Raw genomic sequence first — 22,627 nt, 5'->3', positions numbered from 1 at the left:
CTTCCTTCTGTCATGTCTACACTTTTATCTATTGCTGGGGCCTCAGCAAGGACCAGTGTCATGCTTTGGCATGGAAGGGGCTTGACGCCAAGCCAGAGGGGTGAGATCCAACTATTCCTGACATATCAGCTGCGAGGGTGAATACCTTGGGAACAGAAGGGACAGTTGGCAGCCCTGTATCAAAGGATGCATCAATGTAGGACTAGTCTTTGACCCTCTGACACTACGAACATCAACATTTATTTTGCTTTCCTCTACTTGCTATACTAGGGGACCCACTCATACTTTGACAAATACTTATAAGTCCCAACACAACTGATGTATATATATTTTAGCCTACATAATAATAATAATAGCTCACAGTTGTAACGGGAAAATATTAGCAAACTTTATTTAAATATTTATGAATTAGGAACCACTGAGATGCTCTGAATATATTTGGCTGTGTGATGGAGGGCCTCTATGATAGCCTCTTACAGCTAAGAATTTATGACTGCCTTAGATTCTCTGGCACATTCAACACAACCATTCAGTGAGCAGATACACTGGACAGATACCTACTGTTGACTATTGCCAAAGTTCTGATGACTTAGTATCTCTCAATAAGAGTTACCATTTTACCAATAATTTGCAGTAGTTGCCAAGGATGATGAGAGAATCAGATGCATAATGCAGTTCCTGAAATCATGAAAAAGGCAGAAAAATTTCAGAGTAGTTTTATTACCATAGGGTAGCAGCTAAAGTTGAGATGAACTTACTGTTCAACAGCAGATATTTCTAAGAGCTCTAACGTCCAAATGCATATTCAGATCATTATTAGGCTCTGACGTATATTGAGTGGTGCAAATTTGGAATAATTTGTTCAAGGGGTTCCTGAGACGTAGCAAGGGGGAGAAAGACCTGTCAGTAACATTTTCTGGTTTTTAAAACCTCTCTATGCACACCTGGGGCTCAAATTATGTCACACCCCTTCCCCCCCAAAATGATATAATCAGATTGCATTTGATCTAAGTTAGTGTTCAGCATCCAGTTCCACATCATGGAAGCAAGCTTTTAAAAGTTAGCTAGGGTGGATTTTTACAACCAGCTTGAACCTGGGATCCATATTACAGACAGTGGATTTGCACATGCACTGCAGGACTGCTTCACTGTACTATGGGAACCAGCTGTGCAGGAGCACAGCTTATCTCACACACTCACTCAGGTGGCTCAGGACAACAAAATAATGTTGATGTTCGTAGTGCCAGACAGTCAAAGACTAGTCCTACATTGATGCATCCTTTGATATTGGGCTGGGTGTGAGTTCAAGTGCAGGCTTTGGGTCATTTCTGTGAAATGCTGTGCACATTATTACCCTCAGCCTGTAGTCTGCTTGGGCTGAGGGGCTGCTTTTGGAAGTTTTTCCATCCAGTGCAGGCAATATTATAAGGTAATCTTTGCCAAAACATTGTTAAGATAAAGTTGAGCTCTCTGTTAAATAATCAAACTGCTGTAAAATCCACATGCATACTTAATTTTCCAAGCAATCTGCTATGCTTCGTTAGGGGCTGGGGTACAATCAGTGGTGCACACTTGAGGTCAGATACTCCGGGGTAACTCAGATACAGCACCCACTCATCAAAAGGAGCTGACCTAAAACACAAATGCATAGGGAGATTGTTTTAAAAATTGGTACATGCAAGCTATTCTCCAAGATAAATCTTTTTTTAGGAATGGATTCATTGTCTTACCAGAGGCCTACTAGCCAGAAGTTGACATGAAAAATGAGGGGACAATTAGCACCTCTGAAGTGCAAAAAGCAATAAACTGGTGAGAAGCTAACCTACCCTCATGAAGTTTCCTTGTTGTTAAAACAAAAGGTAGCCTTCCCTTTCTGATACTGTTAGCTACCGAAGCAGACAACTACTTTTGTGCCTGTTTCTACTGTAAGACAGAGAGCGCTATAGTCTCAGAGATCTGACATGGTAATATAACTCTCTCTGGTTCTGAGAAAACTCTAAAGGTACCTGTGTTATCCCCTAAATACATAGAGAAAGGTTTGAACAAGAAATTGCAGAATAAAGCTATAATCATTGATTGTAAGTTCTAGGAGCGTTTTTGTTCTGTGCTTGTACAATACCTAGCATACCTGGCCCATGACTAGGGCTCCCAGGCACTACTGTAATACAAATAATAATAGTAAACCCTCTGAGGAAACAGCACCTGTCTGAATTACTGATCTACTTTGAGCTTTCAACAACAATATTCATCTTACAGACCACACCATCTAATTGGCTATACTACTTTCCCTTTGGTCTAATCTACATAAAGAACTTTTCTTTGGAGACTTAACTGCTGAGTACATCAGAACCAAACAAGTCTTAACATTTGTAATTTACACTGCTTTATTAGCTTCACTTTATTAAAAGCATATTTTTTGTTGAAATTTTTGATTGTTTTACTTGCATTGACCTACTCCAATGAGAATCTCTCCTTTATCTAGAAACCTTGCTGTGATAAACACATTAGAGTACATGACTATTTCTTATGTTGAACCAGCATACAAGTGAATGAATGATTCAAGAATTATGTATGAGGACTTTTATTGAGATGTTAATTCTTGATGTTTTAAGCTCGTGTTTAACTTTTTTAAAAGAAAAGCAATTACAGACATACCTGAAATAACTGAAAATGGAATGTACAATCTTAATACTATCATTACATTATGCACAATTAGAACTTCACAAAGTACACACATACACAGCGTGTCAAATGGAATTGATAAAAAGATTTGACTATTACACAAAAAGCGGGAGAGGGGGAAGAAGAGGGACATAACTAATCTCCAGGTTGGATTTTCATAAGAAAATCAGCAGAATGACCATTTTTTCTATTGTAGGTCTGCACACTCTCAAGTAAGAACAGGTTAGAAGGATAAACTAATGAACATATGCTTTGACCCAAACTGTCTCATATCAGAACCTAAAACAAAATGAAGGAAATATTTGTCATCTAAAGTTTTGATGCACCTTCTCTACAAGACCAGCGCTGTCACAATTTTTTTAATATGTTAGACAGAGGCCCATGTTAAAATATAGGAATTGCCAAGTCGTTTGAATGAGTGTCACAGTTAAGGGCCTACAAAGTCAGTAAACTTTATAAACTTATCTAAATCGCAAGTTTGAATCTGACCGAGAATCTCAGTGATCAAACTGAGAAACATTGCATTCTAGACTTTCTGAATGTCACTGAATTTAAAGGTGATTTCTGAAACAGAACTGCATCCCTCCCATCTAAAGATATGGAATATTTTAAAAAGTGTACATTTCATAGAATTTTTTTTAAATCTACCATATAGATCTGTTTTCTGAAAACACAAACAAACTACAATTTCTGGAATAAAAATACACCTTTAGTTACTGTTCTTATTATTTCTTTGTTGTAGTGACCAGAATCTCATATCAAGGTTCTGGAGCCATCATGCTAGGTATGTACTGTTCAAATGTGTAAAACAGACTATCAAGAAACCTCACAATCTAGGATTATTAGAAGATGCAAGTGGATAAGCAGAAAATGGGAGGGGGGCACAACAGTAGGGACTGATACATTTGCATAAATTAGTATTGGTGGGAACAGCAGTCACAGATGGGCCCAATCTAATCAATACCAGATGACAACAATTCACAGGCACTGCAGCAGAGGAAGGTCATGAACACAACCATGGAGAAATCCTAGAGTTCAGAGAAAACACACTCAGCCCCAAAATTTCAGACAGTATGTATGATTTTATTCTATTTTGACTAACGTAATTAACATTGATAGTGTACTGTAATGAGGAGTTTAAAATTCTAGGGAAAAGTTTTGTATGACCGTAACTCCTTCACTATTAAACACGAGTTTGATAATGCCATGGCTTTTTTCATAAAGCCCAAAGTGATACTTTAAAACCAACACTGTCTGTTTTGTTTCTAAGCAGGTATTACTGTACTATCCAAGCACCAAAGCTGTTACTGCAACAGGCAGTATAAATATGACATCTGATAAGTACTCTGTTTTAGAGAACAGGAAGGAGAATTTTATCATCATCATCATAACAGGTTTCAGAGTAACAGCCGTGTTAGTCTGTATTCGCAAAAAGAAAAGGAGTACTTGTGGCACCTTAGAGACTAACCAATTTATTTGAGCATAAGCTTTCGTGAGCTACAGCTCACTTCATCGGATGCATACTGTGGAAACTGCAGAAGACATTATATACACAGAGACCATGAAACAATACCTCCTCCCACCCCACTCTCCTGCTGGTAATAGCTTATCTAAAGTGATCATTCTCCTTACAATGTGTATGATAATCAAGTTGGGCCATTTCCAGCACAAATCCAGGTTTTCTCCCCCTTCTCCCCCCCACACACAAACTCACTCTCCTGCTGGCGATAGCTCATCCAAACTGACCACTCTCCTTACAATGTGTATGATAATCAAGGTGGGCCATTTTCAGCATAAATCCAAGTTTAACCAGAACGTCTGGGGTGTGGGGGGGAGGGTGGGGTAGGAAAAAACAATGGGAAATAGGCTACCTTGCATAATGACTTAGCCACTCCCAGTCTCTATTTAAGCCTAAATTAATAGTATCCAATTTGCAAATGAATTCCAATTCAGCAGTTTCTCGCTGGAGTCTGGATTTGAAGTTTTTTTGTTTTAAGATAGTGACCTTCATGTCTGTAATTGCGTGACCAGAGAGATTGAAGTGTTCTCCGACTGGTTTATGAGTGTCATAATTCTTGACATCTGATTTGTGTCCATTTATTCTTTTACGTAGAGACTGTCCAGTTTGACCAATGTACATGGCAGAGGGGCATTGCTGGCACATGATGGCATATATCACATTGGTGGATGTGCAGGTGAATGAGCCTCTGATAGTGTGGCTGATGTTATACCTGTGATGGTGTCCCCTGAATAGATATGTGAGCACAGTTGGCAACGGGCTTTGTTGCAAGGATAGGTTCCTGGGTTAGTGGTTCTGTTGTGTGGTATGTGTTTGTTGGTGAGTATTTGCTTCAGGTTGGGGGGCTGTCTGTAGGCAAGGACTGGCCTCTCTCCCAAGGTTTGTGAGAGTGTTGGGTCATCCTTCAGGATAGGTTGTAGATCTTTAATAATGCCTTGGAGGGGTTTTAGTTGGGGGCTGAAGGTGATGGCTAGTGGCGTTCTGTTATTTTCTTTGTTAGGCCTGTCCTGTAGTAGGTGACTTCTGGGAACTCTTCTGGTTCATCAAAATAGGAAAACTCTGCCAAAGAGATAGATGGTGGTTATATTTTGTTCTGAAGGCAACCATAGGTCATAATCAGTTCAGCATCAGTGGGCCAGCTGCAGAGAAGATTCTGACTCTTGCTCTCAAGTCTCTCTCTTGTCAAATGAAAGTTTGTTCTTTCTTGAGAATCATAGCAGTTGCAGACAGACAGTCTTGATCATGGTGAGTGAGGTAGCTTTATAGAGAGTCTCGACTCAAGTCCACTGAAGACTATGACTATCAGAACCAAGATTTATATTTAAGTTTGAATTCAATGAGAGCCAGTTCTGCGATGGGAGCACCCAGTTGTGCCCTCATTTTCCTGCCAGCCTAAATTTAGGTCTGTATCTCACCGTAGCGTAAAGAAAGTTAGATGTTGACCAATCAAACTCTAGCAGGAGACGGCACAGAACTGGATCAGACCTGAAGTCCCTCTGACAGTGGCCAGCATGAGATTATTTAGAGGCAAGTGCAAGAACTCTTCAATAAGCAGCTGTGGAATAAGAATAGCCATTCCAAGTCCGACCTATGCTCCATTATGCTGTCCTTTCTAACTGTGGCCAGTGCCAGATGTTTCAGAGGGAAAGAACAGTAAAATGGTAATTTTGAATGATCCAACCCATCGCCCAGTCCCAGTTTCTAACAGTTGGAAGTTTACAGACACCCAGAACCGATCTCTCCCACCCCAATTAGGTCTCATCCTGCTCTCTAATAATTAGACGTTGGCATAGTTCCAAAGCGTAAGGTTTAATATACACTCCAAAATGTTTGTCACCATTAGGTCAACTCCGGATATTCCTGATATCCATATGAATATTCAATCACTTTTTCATTTTTAAGTTCCCGGCTCCAATAATTTCCTATGGAGGTGAGTTCCACAATTTAATTACTCGTGTGAAAACTTATCTTCATCTGCTTTGACCTTTCCACCTTTTAATTTCATTAACTTCCCCTTGTTCCTGTGTTATGATACAGTGAGAACAGAAGTTCCTGATCCACCTTCTCTATACCATCACTATTTTATACACTGTCAGTATGTCCCCCCTTATTCATATCCTTTCTAAACTAACCAATCCCTACCTTTTCAATCTCTCTTCACATGAGTTTTTCCCATATCCTTGTCTCTGAACCATCTCTACTTCTGTAATATCCTTTTAAAATGGGCCCCCAAGTATTATTACATAATATTCAGATGGGGCCAAACCATTGATTTATATACAGGCAGCATAATATACACTATATTATTTACCATATCATTCCTTATGCAACCTAACTTTGTGTTCGTTTTATTGACTGTAGATGTACTGAGCAGAGTTTCTCACTGAACTGCCTACAGCGGTGCCAGGTCCCTTCCTTGAGTTGATACAGTTAATTTAGAACCTTGTAAAGTGTACAAGTTGTTTACATTTTTCCCTCCACCATGTGTTAGTTTGCATTTATTGAAACTGACTTTAATTTGCCATTGTGTTGCCCATTCATCCCAGCTTATTTAGCTCTCTCTAGAGTTCCTCTCAGTCTTCTCTGGCCCTGACTAAACTAAATAACTCTGTGTCATCTGCAAGTTTTGCTGCCTCACAATTCACCATCCTTTCCAGATGATTAACAAATATATTAAACACCACAGTGACCTCCATGAATTCAGCCCTGTCAGCTGGGAGCTTGGCGGGCCCCCCCACCCGCAGCTCCCGGCCGAAGGGGGACCTGGGAGCTCTGAGACACCTAGGGCAGCGGGGCCCCTGGAGCTCCCAAGCCCCCCCAGGCTGTGGGGGTCCCCAGAGCTCAGAGTGGCCCCCACAGCTGCCCAACCCCACAGTTGGGCTCCCCATTTTGTCAGGGATATTTTTAGTAAAAAAGTCAGGGACAGGTCACGGGCTTCCCTGAATTTTTCTTTATTGCCTGTGACCCATCTGTGACTTTTACTAAAAATATCTGTGACAAAAATCTTAGTCTTAACCATATATTGTTGAAATAATTTACATTGTATATAGTATATTTCCGTCAAACTAAGGAATTTCAGTCATCAGTTAACATCCTAAAAGCAGGGGAGGGGCCAGGGTCTAGCTTAGGTTTAGACACACAGGTATTCATGAGTATGCAAATACTCATTATGAACATGCAACCACAGAAACTGTATTAACAGTAAATGTATATACATACTTTTGAAAATATCTGGCCCATATGTCAAATGTATGGAGAAAGACACTGAGAAAGATCTAGCAATAAAGCGTTTAGTTTATGTAGAAAAGTGCTTAATGAAAACAAAGGATTTTATTTAAAAGTCTTTTAAAGAAAATCTTAATCTTGCTCTGCAATAGTAACATCACTACTTAATGATTTATACCTACAACCAGCTCAGTTTAGATCTGGTCACTCACTGCAGGCTGTTGTCAGATATTACATAGTACTGATGACAATATTAGGGCTTTGGGTTCCTTGATCATGGTGTTCTCAAAAGGAGCATACTAGAAAGAGATGGGGGGGAGGGATCCATCTGATGAAGGAGAGGAAGAGCATCTCTGGATACCAACTCGCCAACCTAGTGAGGAGGGCTTTAAACTAGGTTCAAAGGGAGCAGGTAATAAAGGCCTAGAGACAGGTATAAAAGGAGGTGACCTTAACAGAGGGTTAAATGTTGGGAAAGGGAGGAGGAATGGAAAATTGCAGTAGGGTCATAGAAGCATCAACAGAGAAAACACTGGGGAATCTCAAAAAGAAAAGGAGTACTTGTGGCACCTTAGAGACTAACCAATTTATTTGAGCATAAGCTTTCGTGAGCTACAGCTCACTTCATCGGATGCATCTGTCCTCCACATCTTAGATGTATATTCCCCATACTCCTTGCATTTGCATATAAATAGGAAGAACTGGAATATTAATACATAAGCTAAATGATGACTTAACTGACATCAGTGAGACTTGGTGGGATAAATCTCATGACTGGAATACTGGTATACATGAGTATAGATGTTCAGGAAGGAAACGGAAGGGGAAAAAGGGAAGAGGTGTTGAATTATACATCAAGAATATATACACATCTGTTCTGAGGAGTGGGTGGGTGAGATTCTGTGGCCTGCGCTGTGCAGGAGGTCGGACTAGATGATCATAATGGTCTCTTCTGACCTTAGTATCTATGAGAGACACACCAGTTGAAAGTCTCTGGATGAAGACAAAAGGGGAGAAAAACAGGGACAATGTCACTGTAGGCGTCTAATATAGACCACCAAATCAGGAGGAGGACGTGGATGAGGCATTTTTAGAACAAACAATAGATATATCCAAAACAAAAAAGACCTGGTAGTAATGGGAAACTAACTACCCAGATATCTGTTAGAAAAGTAATATGGTAAAACATAAATGTCTAAATTCTTGGAATGTATTGGGGACAACTTCTTGTTTCAGAAGTTGGAGAAGTAAAGGAGGCCAGCCATTTTAGACTTAGTTCTTACTAATAGGGTAGAACTGGTTGAGAATCTGAAGAGGGAAGTCAATTTGGCTGAAAGTGATCATGAAATGATAGATTTCATGATTCTAAGGAGTGAAAGCAGCAGAATAAAGACAATGGACTTCAAAAAAACAGAATGCAACACACTCAGAGAACTGGTAGGTAAGATGCCATGGGAAGAAAATGTAAGGGCTAAATGAGTTTCTGAGAAACTGCCAGCTCTCCTGGAGACAATATAAAAAGCACAACAGCAAACTATCCCAAGACAAAGAAAAGACAGAAAAAATAGTAAGAGTCCAATATAACCCCAACAGGAGTTCTTTATGACACCCCTCCCCCCCATCTCACCCCCCAAAAAACAAAAAAGAATCCTAAAAAAAGTGCAAACATGGACAAATCCCTAAGAATGAATTCCAAGTAATAGCACAAGAATGTAGGAACAAAATCAGAAACGTTAAAGCATAAAATGAGTTCACCTAGAAAGGGACATAAAAGGCAATAAGAAGAGGTCCTTTAAATGCATTAAAAGAGAAAGGTGAAGGAAAGAGTAGGTTGTCTTCTTAGCAGGGGAGGACAGGTAACTGATGATATCAAGAAGGCTGAGGTGTTTAATACCTATTTTAATTCAGTCTTCACTAAAATGGTGACCAGATACTCAGCACAATTAATGTTAACAAAGGGGAAGGAATGCAAAATAATAGGGAAAGAACAGGCTAAATAATATTTAGATAGGTTAGAAGTATTAAAGTCAGCAAAGCTTGATGAAATCCACCCTAGGACACTTAAGGAACTAGCTAAAGCAATCACGGAACTGTTAATCTTCATCAAGAACTCATGGAGGATGGATGAGGTCTCAGACAACTGGAGAAGGGCAAGCATAATACCCATCTTTTAAAGGGGAACAAAGAGGACCAGGGGAATTATACGCTAGACAGCTTAACTTCATTACCTGGAAAGACACTGGAACAAATTATTAAGTGATCAATTTGTAAGCACCTAGAGGATATTAGTGTTGTAAGTAAAAGCCACCATAGATTTGTCAAGAACAAATCATGCCAAACCAACCTAATTTCCTTCTGTGATGGGACTACCGGCCTAGTGAATAGAGGGAAGCTACAGATGTAATATATCTTGAGTTTAGTAAGGCTTTTGACACTGTCCCACATGACATTCTCATAAGCCAACCAGAGAAATGTGGTCTAGAATCTGAAACTACAATAAGGTAGGGGAATACACAACTAGTTGACTGTACTCAAAGAGCAGTTATCAATAGTTTGCTGTTAATTTGGAATGACATATCTAGTGGGGTCCCACAGGAGTCTGTCCTGGATCAAGTGCTATTCAATATATTCAATGATTTATAATGGATTACAAATTGAATATGAAATCAACAATGTAATGCAGGTGCAAAAATGGCTAATATCATTCTGGAATGTATTAATAGGAGTTCTATATATCAGACACAGGAGGTAACTATCCTGCTCTACTTGGCACTGGTGAGGCCTCAGCTGGAATACTGTGCCCAATTCTGGCCAGCACACTTTAAGACATATATGGACAAATCGGAGACAGTCCAGAGGAGAGCAACAAAAACAGTAAGAGGTTTAGAAAACCTGACCTATGAGGAAAGGTTTAAAAAACTGGGCATGTTTAGTCTTGAAGAAAGAAGTCTGAGGGGGACAGCTGACAACAGCCTTCAAATATGTTAAGGGCAGTTATAAAGAGGATAGTGATCAATCATTCTTCCATGTTCACTGAAGGTAGGACAAGAACTAATAGGCTTCATCTGCAACAGGTCAGATTTAGGTTAGCTATTACGAAACAACTTTCTAATGATAAGGATATTTAAATATTAGAATAGGCTTCCAAGGGAGATTGTGGAATTCCTGTAATGGGAGGTTTTTAAAAACAGAATAGACAAACACTAGTCAAGGATGGGCTAGATGTACTTGAGTTTGCATCAGCGCAAGGGTCTGGACTTGATGACATCTCGTGTTCCTTTCCTGCCCTACATTTCTATGACAACTCTAGTCCACTCCCCGTCCCCTTTTTTATTGTACAGGTTGAACCTCTCTAATCTGGCCCCTTCAGGACCTGACCGGTGCTGAACCAGATAATTTGGTGAACCACGGAAGGTCAATATTGTAGCGAGCAGGTCTCTTTTTATTTTTATCTCGCCGAGGTGAATAAACTGAATAACGCTTGCAACGCTGCCTAGCTAAGGCTTACTGGTTCTCTTCATAACAAAGTGTTAGTGTTATTACACAATTTTACTGTATTGGCACAAGGAAATAAGTAGATAAGGCATAAAAAACAAAATCAAATCATGCCGGACCACGGATGTTGCTGGACCAGAGAGGTTCAACCTATAGTACTATCTGTGCTGTGACAGACAGGTGGAATTAACTTATATTCAAGTACTTTAATATGGGAAAAAACATAGCAATACACAGGTGTCTCTCCATATTTTGAGATTGACCTTAAGGTTTTTCCATTCTGCTTTTACTATCTTCAAGGCCCCTTGTCACTGGGAAGAATTTACTTTGGTCACAGAGTCTTCCCTATGCGGCTTCCATGCTCAGCCAATGGCATGAAGATCTCTGGCTACTGGGCAGGACAGGTGGAATGCACTAATCTTGCTCTGCTGGTTCTGTTTTACTGCAAAGGAAACATTCCTGGAATTTCTGCTTAACTGAGCAAGAACCATCACACTTGGATAAGCTGCTATGTCTTACAGAGGAAAATAAGCCAAACAGATACATCTCTGAGGTGAGGGTAAAAAAAAAAAGAAAAAAAATCTCCTGACCCTCCTAGGTAAGTAGAGAAGGAAACGTTGGATAGAAGTATGGAGAGAGCGAGAGAGCGAGCGAGCGCAGTTATCTGTTCTTAATGGAAAAAAGAAAATTTCAGGTAACAGTATTGACATATCCTTTACTATGAGATTTCAATGTTTGCACTTAGGGGACAAACTAATTTGTTAATCAGAGGCAGAAGGCATATGTGACATTGCACCCCATAATTATTTATGGAAATATGCTTATGAATGTATATATGACATAACTGGAATATGTTTTATGCTACATATGCCATGTAACATATCTTTGTAAAGCAGTGGCTCTCAAATTTTTTTACTGGTGACCCCTTTCACATAGCAAAGCTCTGCGTGCGAGCCCCCTTATAAATTAAAAACACTTTTTTATATCTTTAACACCATTATAAATGCTGGAGGCAAAGCGGGATTTGGGATGGAGGTTGACGGTTCGCGACCCCCCCATATAATAACCTCGGACAATGGATCTCGGAAGACTCCAATCCACATAAGAAGTCTACCTGAGGACGTTCAGGGTAGCATGTGAACAATGGCTGCCTGCAAGTTCTGAGTCATGCATGGACATGTGACTTGCCCACGTGACTCCAAAACTCCATTCTGTCGCTGGTTTGAGCATTGACCTGCTAAACCCAGGGTTGTGAGTTCAATCCTTGAGGGGACCATTTAGGGATTGGGGCAAAAATTGGGGATTGGTCCTGCTTTGAGCAGGGAGTTGGACTAGATGACCTCCTGAGGTCCCTTCCAACCCTGATATTCTATGATTCTACACAGGGGGAGGGAAGGGTGTCCACCCACAAGAGAAAGTCTATTTAAACCCCTGGGAGACCCCTCCATTTTGTCTTCAGCTGGCTCAAGAGATATCCTTTGGGGGTGGAGAGGCTACCTGAAAGAAACTGGAACAAAGAACAGTAACCACGGGGATGTCAGTGTTTGCTGGACCCAGACTAGAAGGAGCCTAGTCTGTAAAAGAAGCTTACAGGAACATCTCTGAGGGTGAGATTTCATCTGTAATCACTTTCTTACTGTATTAGGTTTAGACTTGCCAGTTTTATTTTATTTTACTTGGTAATTCACTTTATTCTGTCTGTTACTACTTGGGACCACTTAAATCCTACTTTTTGTATTTAATGAAATCACTGGTTTCAGAGTAGCAGCTGTGTTAGTCTGTATCCGCAAATAGAAAAGGAGGACTTGTGGCACCTTAGAGATTAACAAATTATTTGAGCATAAGCTTTTGTGAGCTACAGCTCACTTCATCGGATGCATTCAGTGGAAAATACAGTGGGGAGATTTACACACACAGAGAACATGAAACCATGGGTGTTACCATACACACTGTAACGCCCCGCTCTCCTGCTGGTAATAGCTCACCTTACCTAATCATTCTCGTTACAGTGTGTATGGTAACACCCATGGTTTCATGTTCTCTGTGTATATAAATCTCCCCACTGTATTTTCCACTGAATGCATCCGATGAAGTGAGCTGTAGCTCACGAAAGCTTATGCTCAAGTAAATTTGTTAGTTTCTAAGGTGCCACAAGTCCTCCTATTCTTTTTAATGAAATCACTGTTTACTTATTAATTAACCCAGAGTACGTATTAATAACTTCGGGGGGAGGTGGGGACACAAACAGCTGTGCATATCTCTCTATCAGTGTTATAAGAGGGCAAACAATTTATGAGTTTATCCTGTATAAGCTTTATACAGAGTAAAACGGATTTATTTGCGGTTTGGACCCCATTGGGAGCTGGGCATCTGAGTGTTAGAGACAGAAACATTTCTTAAACTGTTTTCAATTAAGCCTGCAGTTTCTGGGACGTAGTTCAGACCTGGGTCTGTGTTTGTAGCAGGCTAGCGTGTCTGGCTCAAACCAGGCAAAGCACTGAAGTCCTAAGCTGCCCGGGGAAACAGGCTCATGGGTAGTCTCAGCAAATCAGTTGGCAGATCCAAGGGAGTTTCTGTGGTCCAACCTGTCACAGCATAAACTGGCTGGAGAGCAAAACAATGCAAAATAGTTTCCCCTGTGCTACCTCAATCTTGACATTTGCACTGCATCGTGTTTGTGATGGTAACATAAGGAGGAAAATGAAAGGTTCCTATAGGAAGTCTGCCCCATGGAAAGATTGTGAGAGCTGGTCTACACTTAAAAATTAGATCAACCATAGCTACACCACTCAGGCACTGTGTGAGGTAGTTAAATTGACCTAATCCCTAGTGTAGATGCAGCTAGGTTGGTGGAAGAATTCTTCCGTTGACAAACTACCGCCTCTTAGAGAGGTGCAGGAAGTGTCTATACTTCTGCTCTACAGTGGTACAGCTGCAGTGCAGATATACCTTTATACACAATACCAGCATTCCCAGAAGTGGCATTCAAAGTTGAACCAAAGGTTTTCTGGAATTCATGAACTCTTGAGCTGCGACCTTCATTTTCTTTGTCCATTAAGAGGAAGACCACATTATTTCTGAATATTTATTCAGACTCTAGGTGCATGATCCAATGTAGGGTATCATCTAGCTTCCCATGATTTACTTCTGGGGGAATTCTGCTTCACTGCGTGTGCGCAGAATTCATGGCTCCCAATTTCTCTGCTTACCTGCAGAAAAATGATTTCTGATGGGGAAGCCGCAAGAGCAGTCATGCGCCCACTCCCTGGCAGTGCAGACAGGTTGGTCTGGGCACCGAGAGAGGCCAGTAGAGGCGTAAATCACCATCAGGGGAGAGGGGGAGTGGGGGGTGCGCAGCTGGGTAGTTGTGTGTGAGAAGGAGAGAGAGAGAGACAGAGACAGAGACAGACAAAGACATTCTGTCCCTCTCGTTCACTACTGCAGCATGCTCAACATGGAGGGGCATGGCTTTGGGGTATTTCTGAAGAGGTAGGCGTAGGGCAAGCTCTCTTCCCTCTGACAGAGGAGAATGTAGCAGCCTGCCTGCTTAGTGAATTGTTCCCATTGTTCTTAGTGAATTCCCACAGGAGTATAAAACAGGTGTAAAATTTAAGGATCCTTACATTGCCAGAGTGGTGGAAAGGAGGCTTATTATAAAGGCCAGTAGGGCTGTAGTGATTAGAATAGGTCTAAATTTTTAGACTGAAAAAATTTCCTAGCAAAATGTGCTCCATGAACAGTTTGCTACTGACCTTTTTGGAGATGGACAGTAGCCAGTATAAACTGTGAGTTTGAGTCCCCAGCCGTCACTTGCTCTTTGGTGGCCTATGATGTAAAACTGAGCTTATGGCTGTATATATTTGTTAATAATTAGAAGTAAAGGGTCAATACTAGCTACATTACTATGAGACAGAGGAGGTTTGATGATTTCCTTAAGTGCTCCCCACTCCCATTCTCCATTAAATAAATTACCAAAATAATTGAAACTAGCTAGATTATAGTGCACTATTTTAACAAAAAAATGCAGAATTTTAAAATATTGTACACAGAATTTTTAATGTTTTGGTGCAGAATTAATTTTTTGGTGCAGAATTCCCCCAGAAGTAATGATTTGGATTGCTTATTGGGTGTCCACTACAGCTCTGTCCCAGGACTATGATCTTAATAGGGGGTCATCTAGAAAAGGATAAATGTGAATCCCTGTTTCTGAGAACTGCAACCAACATTTTCATAAATGCTCTTTGTGCAATTGCTAGACCCAAAGATATGGTGAAAGGAAAGGACTGAAGACAAAGAGTAGCTATGGGATTGCTTTATCATAGGGAAGGTTGGTAGCACCACCTGGTATAGCCAAAGATTGGGACAAGGAGTCAGGTCAAGTGGAACAAGAGGGACCAGCCACTGATATTGGACAAGGTGACCAAGGATGGAGATAGGGACTTGGAATCAATGAGGAGTAGAATGTAGGCAGATAGCAACTGGAGGCCCAGTGGGATATATCAGGTGAAGAAGGATGTGGAAAAAATTGGAAAGAGCCCAGCAAAAGGCAACAAAAATGATTAGGGGGCTGGAGCACATGATTTATGAGGCAAGGCTGAGGGAACTGGGATTATTTAGTCTGCAGAAGAGAAGAATGAAGGGAGATTTAATAGCTGCTTTCAACTACCTGAAAGGGGGCTCCAAAGAGGATGGATCTAGACTGTTCTCAGTGGCACCAGATGATAAAACAAGGAGTAATGGTCTCAAGTTGCAATGCAGGAGGTTTAGGTTGGATATTAGGAAAAACTTTTTTGGGGAAGCACTGGGGTGGGTTACCTAGGGAGGTGGTAGAATCTCCTTCCTTAGAGGTTTTTAAGGTCAGGCTTGACAAAGCCCTGGCTGGGATGATTTAGTTGGGGATTGGCCCTGCTTTGAATAGGGTGGTGGACTAGATGACCACCTGAGGTCCCTTCCAACCCTGATATTCTATGATAAGATCTGGATGGGGGCTGAACTGGACTGGGAGTGAAAATGGGAGAGCCCTTTAAGAAATACAATTTGTTATGTCGGACCTTTTTGTGTGTGTGAGATCTGAACAATTGAATAATGCAGACATTGTGCAATAACCATACAACTATGGTTAGTGTATAATAGTGCTTGTAGTCCCAGATTAGAGGAAACTGATTTTTAGAGACATTACCTTTTTCGGTGTTCCCTCCCATGATGTCACTACAGGGCACAGTTACATTCGTTCGGGTGCTATAACTACCACAGAATCATAGAACTGGAAGGGACCTCGAGAGGTCATCTAGTCCTGTCCCCTGCACTCAAGGCAGGACTAAGTATTATCTAGACCATGCACGTATTTCCATATCTTAGCATGTCTGGATTTCTTCTAAGTTTAACCTTAACTGTGAATTTTCTGTGTTTGTAATGCTTATTTTTGGGGATAATTACACCATTCTTAATTACAATTTAACAAAGTTTTTATCTGGGAATTCTTTATATTCTGTGGACTTCAGAATCTGCCTGGAATTTTCATAGAATTCTGTAACTTCTTTGTCAGCTGGTTCCTTGAACCATTTGCCTCTTGACTAGATGGAGGCTGCCAGAAACTGCATCACAAACTATTGATTCTGCTGGGGAACAAAGGGTACCATATGACAAATCTGGTATGAATATTGCTGTGAGGAACTGTTTCCTTAAAGATGTTCTCAAATCATATGACTTCCTGACCTTTAGAGAATGAATTCTGACAAGCCATCTGCCTATGCTAAAAGAGGTGAAACATGTGGAGACTGTTCAAGTTCTGAAGACTGCTAAAGTAGCCTTGTAATTTCTCTTCATTGAGGACTACAGCCTTTGGTAGGCCGTCTCCTTCCACGGTGGCACTGTCTTCCACTAAGGATAAAAGGGTTACATATAACAGTGGCAGACCCACTGGATTATTCTTGCTCTAACAGAGCTAAGAAACATTTCTTGTCTCCATCCAAATTAAAAATCTGGTTAATATAAATAATAAAATAAATAACAGTACTTCCAGCTAATTTGGACTTTGCAGGAGCTTCCTATTCAACCCTCTAGGCCTGCTTCCCATCTTCTGCTTATCCAATCAAGCTAGTGCTCCATGAGAATTACAGTTATTGCTGTACCTCAGCAACACAGAGAGGGGAGTTTCCACAGAAATGTAGGTATCACAGAAGCCTGGCCATACAAAAAATTAGGACTCAAATTAGCCAAACTGCCCTCTAAGTTGCAAAGAAGTCAAAGATCCAATGTAAGTGATTTGTGGAATTTCTCGGGCAGAAGAAACACATTTTTTATTTTAAAAGACAGACATTAGAATGCTCACTTCAGAATAAAATATTCTTCTACTACAAGGGGTTATATAAAGCAGGATAAATTTAATTTAGGATAAAAAATATGCATTACATTTACTGAACAACATTGAAGCACCTGCCAACACCAGTTGGATTTTCTTCATGAAAAACAAAGACAGCACAGGGGAGCTTGAATGGTCCGATATGTTTAAAAACACTATAGGCAACAGAGTTTTATATTTGAGAAGTGCTCTATGTAACAAGCATATTGGATTACAGAGTTAACTAGGCATCATTATACTACAAATTGCTTATCCTTCCTATCTCCTGTAATTTTTTTTAATTGAGTCATTCAATTTTAGTTTTCATTCCATTGTAAGTGTTCCAAGAATTCAGCAACTTTGGAATGAGACTAAGTGTGGGAATTGTCAGTCCAAGAAGAACTGGACAACATTTCAGCAGATCTTCTGTTTTGGGACTACATAACTGAATATTTTGCCTTAAGTTTCTTCTAAAGTCCATTTACACTTACTTTTTATTTTCCTGTTTCCTTTAAGTGCATTGGACAGCTTGCTTTGAAGGTCAAACATGATTATTATATATTTTTATAGTGCCCAATAGTGTGCTAATAGCCTCACAGTACAGGTAAAATATCCATATGCCAAAAGGTTTTCAATATATTTTCTAACAAACAATGAGGAATAAAGTGGGCAGTAATTCAGTAATAATTAGAATGGGGGAAGAACAAAAATTACCAGCAGTAAATTATGCTGTTCCTCATTGAAATCATATTCATAGCATCCTCGAGAAGATTTTTTTTTTTTTTTTTTAAAAAAGCATAAGTAAATAAATGTCTTAGCTGGCCTCATTTCTTGTGGATGTCACAATGGAAATGGCTATTAAGAGGTCTGAACTCAGGAAGAAGCTCCAAATGCATGTTTCTTGCATGGAGGCTACTTGGGAAGTAGAGTGCAACAGCGAGCATCACATCTGATGTCATGAGCAGAACAGATGGGGAACTGGTAGAAACTACCTGAGAAGCTGTGATGGGTAAGCAGGCAGAGGATGAGACATGTAGAGTCTTAAAGGACAGGATAAGACATTTAAACCTGATTTACATTTAAACCCACATTTAAACCCACAGCTGCCTACCTGCTTCAGCTCAAAGGGGCCAGGAGCTCAAGTGAATACAGCCAGAGAGAGTGCTTGTGCCTGACTGGGCACAAGCTACTGAGTCTCTTCCCCATCCCCCTTTCCTCTCCTTAGCAGTGCCATTTTTACAGGTAATAGCACCACACAACCACTCAGTTTGGGGTCTTCTTCCTAGCCCCTCCCCTTCTTCCTTATCATTGCTGCCACGCCAAGACTCAGCTCTACAGGCTCAAGGAAAGGTTGCTTCTCTCTCCCTTCTATTTTACAACAGCTCCCAGAGAGAATCTTCACCCCAGCCTCCATGTTGGGGAAGAGGGTGGCCCAAGAGGGGTAGTCGGTAAGTGGTTAAGGGGGGAAAAAAATAAACAGGACTACATTAATGTGCACTAGAGAACTTTTAGAGCACACCAGCAGGGTCTAAACAGGCCAGTTAGTTCACAATATGCTAGCGTGGACTAAAATTTACACCTTTCTGGTGCAAACCAAAGCACCGTGCAGACAAGTCCCAAGAATCATTTCCCTGCAGTCATACCACCATGGACAGTGATCCTGTCAGATCTCTAACCAATAAAGAAAACTGAACCTGGTCAGTAGCTGGAAAAGGAAAAAATAAGTCTGTGGAAAACACCCATGTTGTATAACAACAAGGATATATACAACTACTTGTGTTTGGTGAATTCTCTAGTTAAGACTGAGCAGATGTTTTCACTCTAATCTCTATTGTCAGTTGTTCTTAAACTTCCTGAAAGGACATCTTTTCAGCCTGAAATCAAGCATAGAAAACTGAATCCCAAAAGTGAATTTTATTGGAAAGTTTAGTTCAAACAGGTGCAGCATACGAGTTTTACAAGGATAAAAAAATATCTTTCAGATGTTGGAAAAGAGAAAAGAATGATACCATTTGATGTTATATTAAATTATGAGAAACTTAATATTTGCAGTTATAAGAATGTCATTCTTCAATGCAACAAATCCAAGAATCTATTAAGATGAAGATATGAGCCTTACAGATCAATGCTAAGACCTCAATAGATGCATCTGATCAAAGGAGAAACAAAGCTCAAGAGACTGCATTTATTCAGCTGCACTGATCTCAGAACAGCAGTCAACGTGCAGACTAGTCAATTTAAAATAAAGAAAGAACAAAAACAACAAATAAGAAAAAGGTTGAGAATTGAAGAGAGAGACAGGACAGGGAAACCATGAGAAGATGGCCATGAAAAAATGATCCACAGACGTTTTAAAAGAGTATATCTATATATCTATCAAGTAAAGAATAACAAAAGCAGAGTTAATTGGACAGCTCAGGCATGAAAATATATTTGTGCAACCACCCTAATCTTTCACTGGCAAGCATGGGGGCCTAAATCAATTTCCACAGAATTCCAGCTTTCATTTTCAAAAGTTTATTAGCTCTCATGGCTACAAACATTACTTCCAAGCAGTGAACCAACTGTAAATCAATGCAGTACTATCCTGAGCTTCCAAACAGCTAGCTCCAGTGACTTAACTGCTGTTCATCGGTTACAGCTTTGTCAAGCTACAGCAGAAGGAAACTATTTGGAATTTCACTGCTATTCTATTCTATGTAGGTTCTTATACCATGCTTATTACTGTAATATCTGAGCACCTTCCAATAGTCCATTAAGTGACTAATATCTGTCTGCCACAGCCAGGTTGTGGGTGGCCAAACCTAATAGAGCCAGAGTCTGCGGTCACAAGGTCAGCCAGGTCAAGATACTAGGAGGTCAGTAAGGAAACAAACTGGAGATCAGAACCATGAGTCAAAAGCCAGAGTAGGCAAGGTCAAGATATCAAGAAGTATGAGTCAGGAGACAAACTGGAAGTCAGAACCACAAATCACACCGGCTCAGGATTCCATGAAATCAAGCCTGGGGAGCAGGGGTAAGAAGCACATGGTCCAGAACAGGGTGAAGCCCAGTTTTTCGGGCAGCTTCCTGTTCCTGCTGCTGGCTTAAGTAAGGCTAGCATGCCAATCAGCTGCTCTGGGACTCTGCTAATAGGACTGCAGGGGTGGAGCCTCAAACTGTGGCTGTTCTTCATGGGTCCCAGGTAAGCAAGCATGAGAAGGCTGCCAGATGGAGGGCTGAAGCATGGGTGCTCCCAGGTTTGAGACCTGTGAGTCATGACAGTCATCTGTTTGTTCACATCCTTTCCTCAGGCAGAGAAGTGTGAAAAGTAGTGTGTATGATTTTGGTCAGATTTATTTATTTTAATATATACATGTTATGTATTTATGTTACAGAAGGCAAAGTCAAAGAAATGAGCCATGCACTGGGTTTGGAAGGTAGTAAGGTTTCTGATGGCCTTTAGTTTCTGCGGCAGTACGTCTTAAACTGGTCCCAAGACAGTTCTCTCTCCTGCACAGACTAGCTTTACCCTCATGGTAGAAAGTTCCATCATGCAAGTGAAGCAGAATTGTAGACATGTCCTTGTCCCAGATCTTTAGGCAATCTTTTAGATATTCTGGCCCAGGCCATTCAGTACCTTGAAGCTAAGGACTATGACCACGAATTTGACTCAATAGTCTACAGGAAGCCAGTACAGAAGATAGGTTTCACATGTCTCTAGTAGCTGGTGTTTGCGGAGACATGTTGCAAGGTTCTGTACTAGTTGGAGTGTCCTAAGCAGTGATGGCTTCATGCTCAAGTATACTGCATTGCTGCTGTCCAGGCAAGAGGGGAAGGAGTGAATAACTGAGGCCAAGTCATCATCCACTAGGATGGGAAGGAGTCTCCTACCCAAAGAGAGAGAGAGTAGAAAGCACTATTTGCAGATGCTGCTATGCAAAAGTTTAGTGTCTGTGAGGAATCCAAAAGTGCTCCTAAAACTATGCACTGAACTAACCAATTGCGGTTGTCTGCCTTGAACTAAAGGACACTGCTCCACAAACGCAAATTCTTCAAAACACTTTCCTCTACCCACCATCATAACCTCTCTCTTGCTTGGGTTCAGGGTTAAGCTTTAACCACCTATTCTTCATCCATGAGCTGATCTCATCCAACCACTGGGCCATCTTGGTGGTAGTGATATGGTCACACATGGTGAAGAATACGTAGAGCTGTGTGTCATCGGCATATTGCTGTCACTCGAATCCACACTGTCTGACCAGTTCACATAATAATATCGAGCTCTTATATAGTGCTTTTCCTCAGTACATCTCCAAGTGCCTTACAAAGGAGGTCAGTATCATTAGATACAGCCATCTGTAAAATGGCGACTACCTAGCATCTGCACAAATATCTTAAATAGGACTAGAGTGAGAACTGATCCTTGTGTGACTCCACAAGTTGGAGATCCAGCAGTAGGATGTGGTTTTTCATCACTACTCACTGGGTGTATCCCTCCAGGAAGGGCTCAAACCATTTTAGCACATTACCCTGGATTCTTGCCCCTTCTCTCAGATGAGCCAACAGTATCTCATGGTGACAGTGTTGGATGCTACAGAGGTGCCCAGGAGGATGAGAATGGATGCCTGCCTTTTATCCATTGACAGCAAATGATCATCCATCAGTACCACTAATGTGGCTTCTGTTCCATGTCCTGGCCTGAATCCAGATTGTGTCAGGTCTAGGATATTAATTTCAATTAGGCCAATTTCAAGTTCAAGTTCATCTTTCTCCAGCTTCTCTAGGAGATTTCTCAGGAATGGGAGGATTTACACTGGGTGGTAGTTGGCTAGAACCAATGTATCCAGGGTGGATTTCTTCAGTGTTGGTCAGACTATTCAGTGTTTGAAGGAAGCAGTTGGATATTTCAGTCATGAGTGGCACCAGTTGCTCATGACTCTCTTTCACAAGCTAGGAAGGACATGAATCGGATTCACAGATATTGGGTCAAGGCTCCTTTAGGTTGTCCAGAACTTCTTAATTAGTGACTGAACTGAACACCAGGAATGCAGGCAGGTTGTTGCTGGGTACAGGCGAAGCCAATCCAAGCTGTTTGAAAAGCCTTCCCCCAAAATGTGTGGTGTGTGACCTTTTCAGCAAAGTAGGATAATAGCTCTCTGCAGAACTTGGTACTCTGTTCTGATACAGGCTGTAGGCACTCAGGATTGAGGAAGCGATTTCCCACCCTGAATAGCAATTTGTGCCAGGATTTAGCAGATTCAGTGGAGGCTGAGAGAAAGGCTCTCTTGGCCTGTAATACATGCTCTGCCCAGACTCGAAGAATTTGTTAAATTTCATCCTGTCTCAGCTTCTTCCCCCTACTATCAGCACTCCAGGTGCCAAAT

At 40.9% G+C, this 22,627-nt stretch overlaps 1 protein-coding gene across 6 annotated transcripts in view; it reads right to left on the bottom strand.

Moving 5' to 3' along the window:
• The window catches only part of PDS5A (PDS5 cohesin associated factor A), a 165,325-nt gene that overhangs the window by 106,913 nt on the left and 35,785 nt on the right, over positions 1-22,627 (bottom strand). Inside the window, exon 2 of one of the 6 annotated variants that reach the window (XM_073342244.1) lies at positions 1,511-1,632. The exons of the other annotated variants lie outside the window; for them this stretch is intronic. The gene's annotated coding sequence lies outside the window, so the exon portion shown is untranslated. The remainder of the gene's footprint in view (positions 1-1,510; positions 1,633-22,627) is intronic. 6 annotated transcript variants of the gene reach the window in all.

This window comes from Lepidochelys kempii, chromosome 4 (assembly GCF_965140265.1).
Source record: "Lepidochelys kempii isolate rLepKem1 chromosome 4, rLepKem1.hap2, whole genome shotgun sequence".
Classification (NCBI taxonomy): domain Eukaryota; kingdom Metazoa; phylum Chordata; order Testudines; family Cheloniidae; genus Lepidochelys; species Lepidochelys kempii.
Note: the sequence above shows the minus strand (reverse complement) of the source record. Positions and strands in the feature narration are given on the sequence as shown.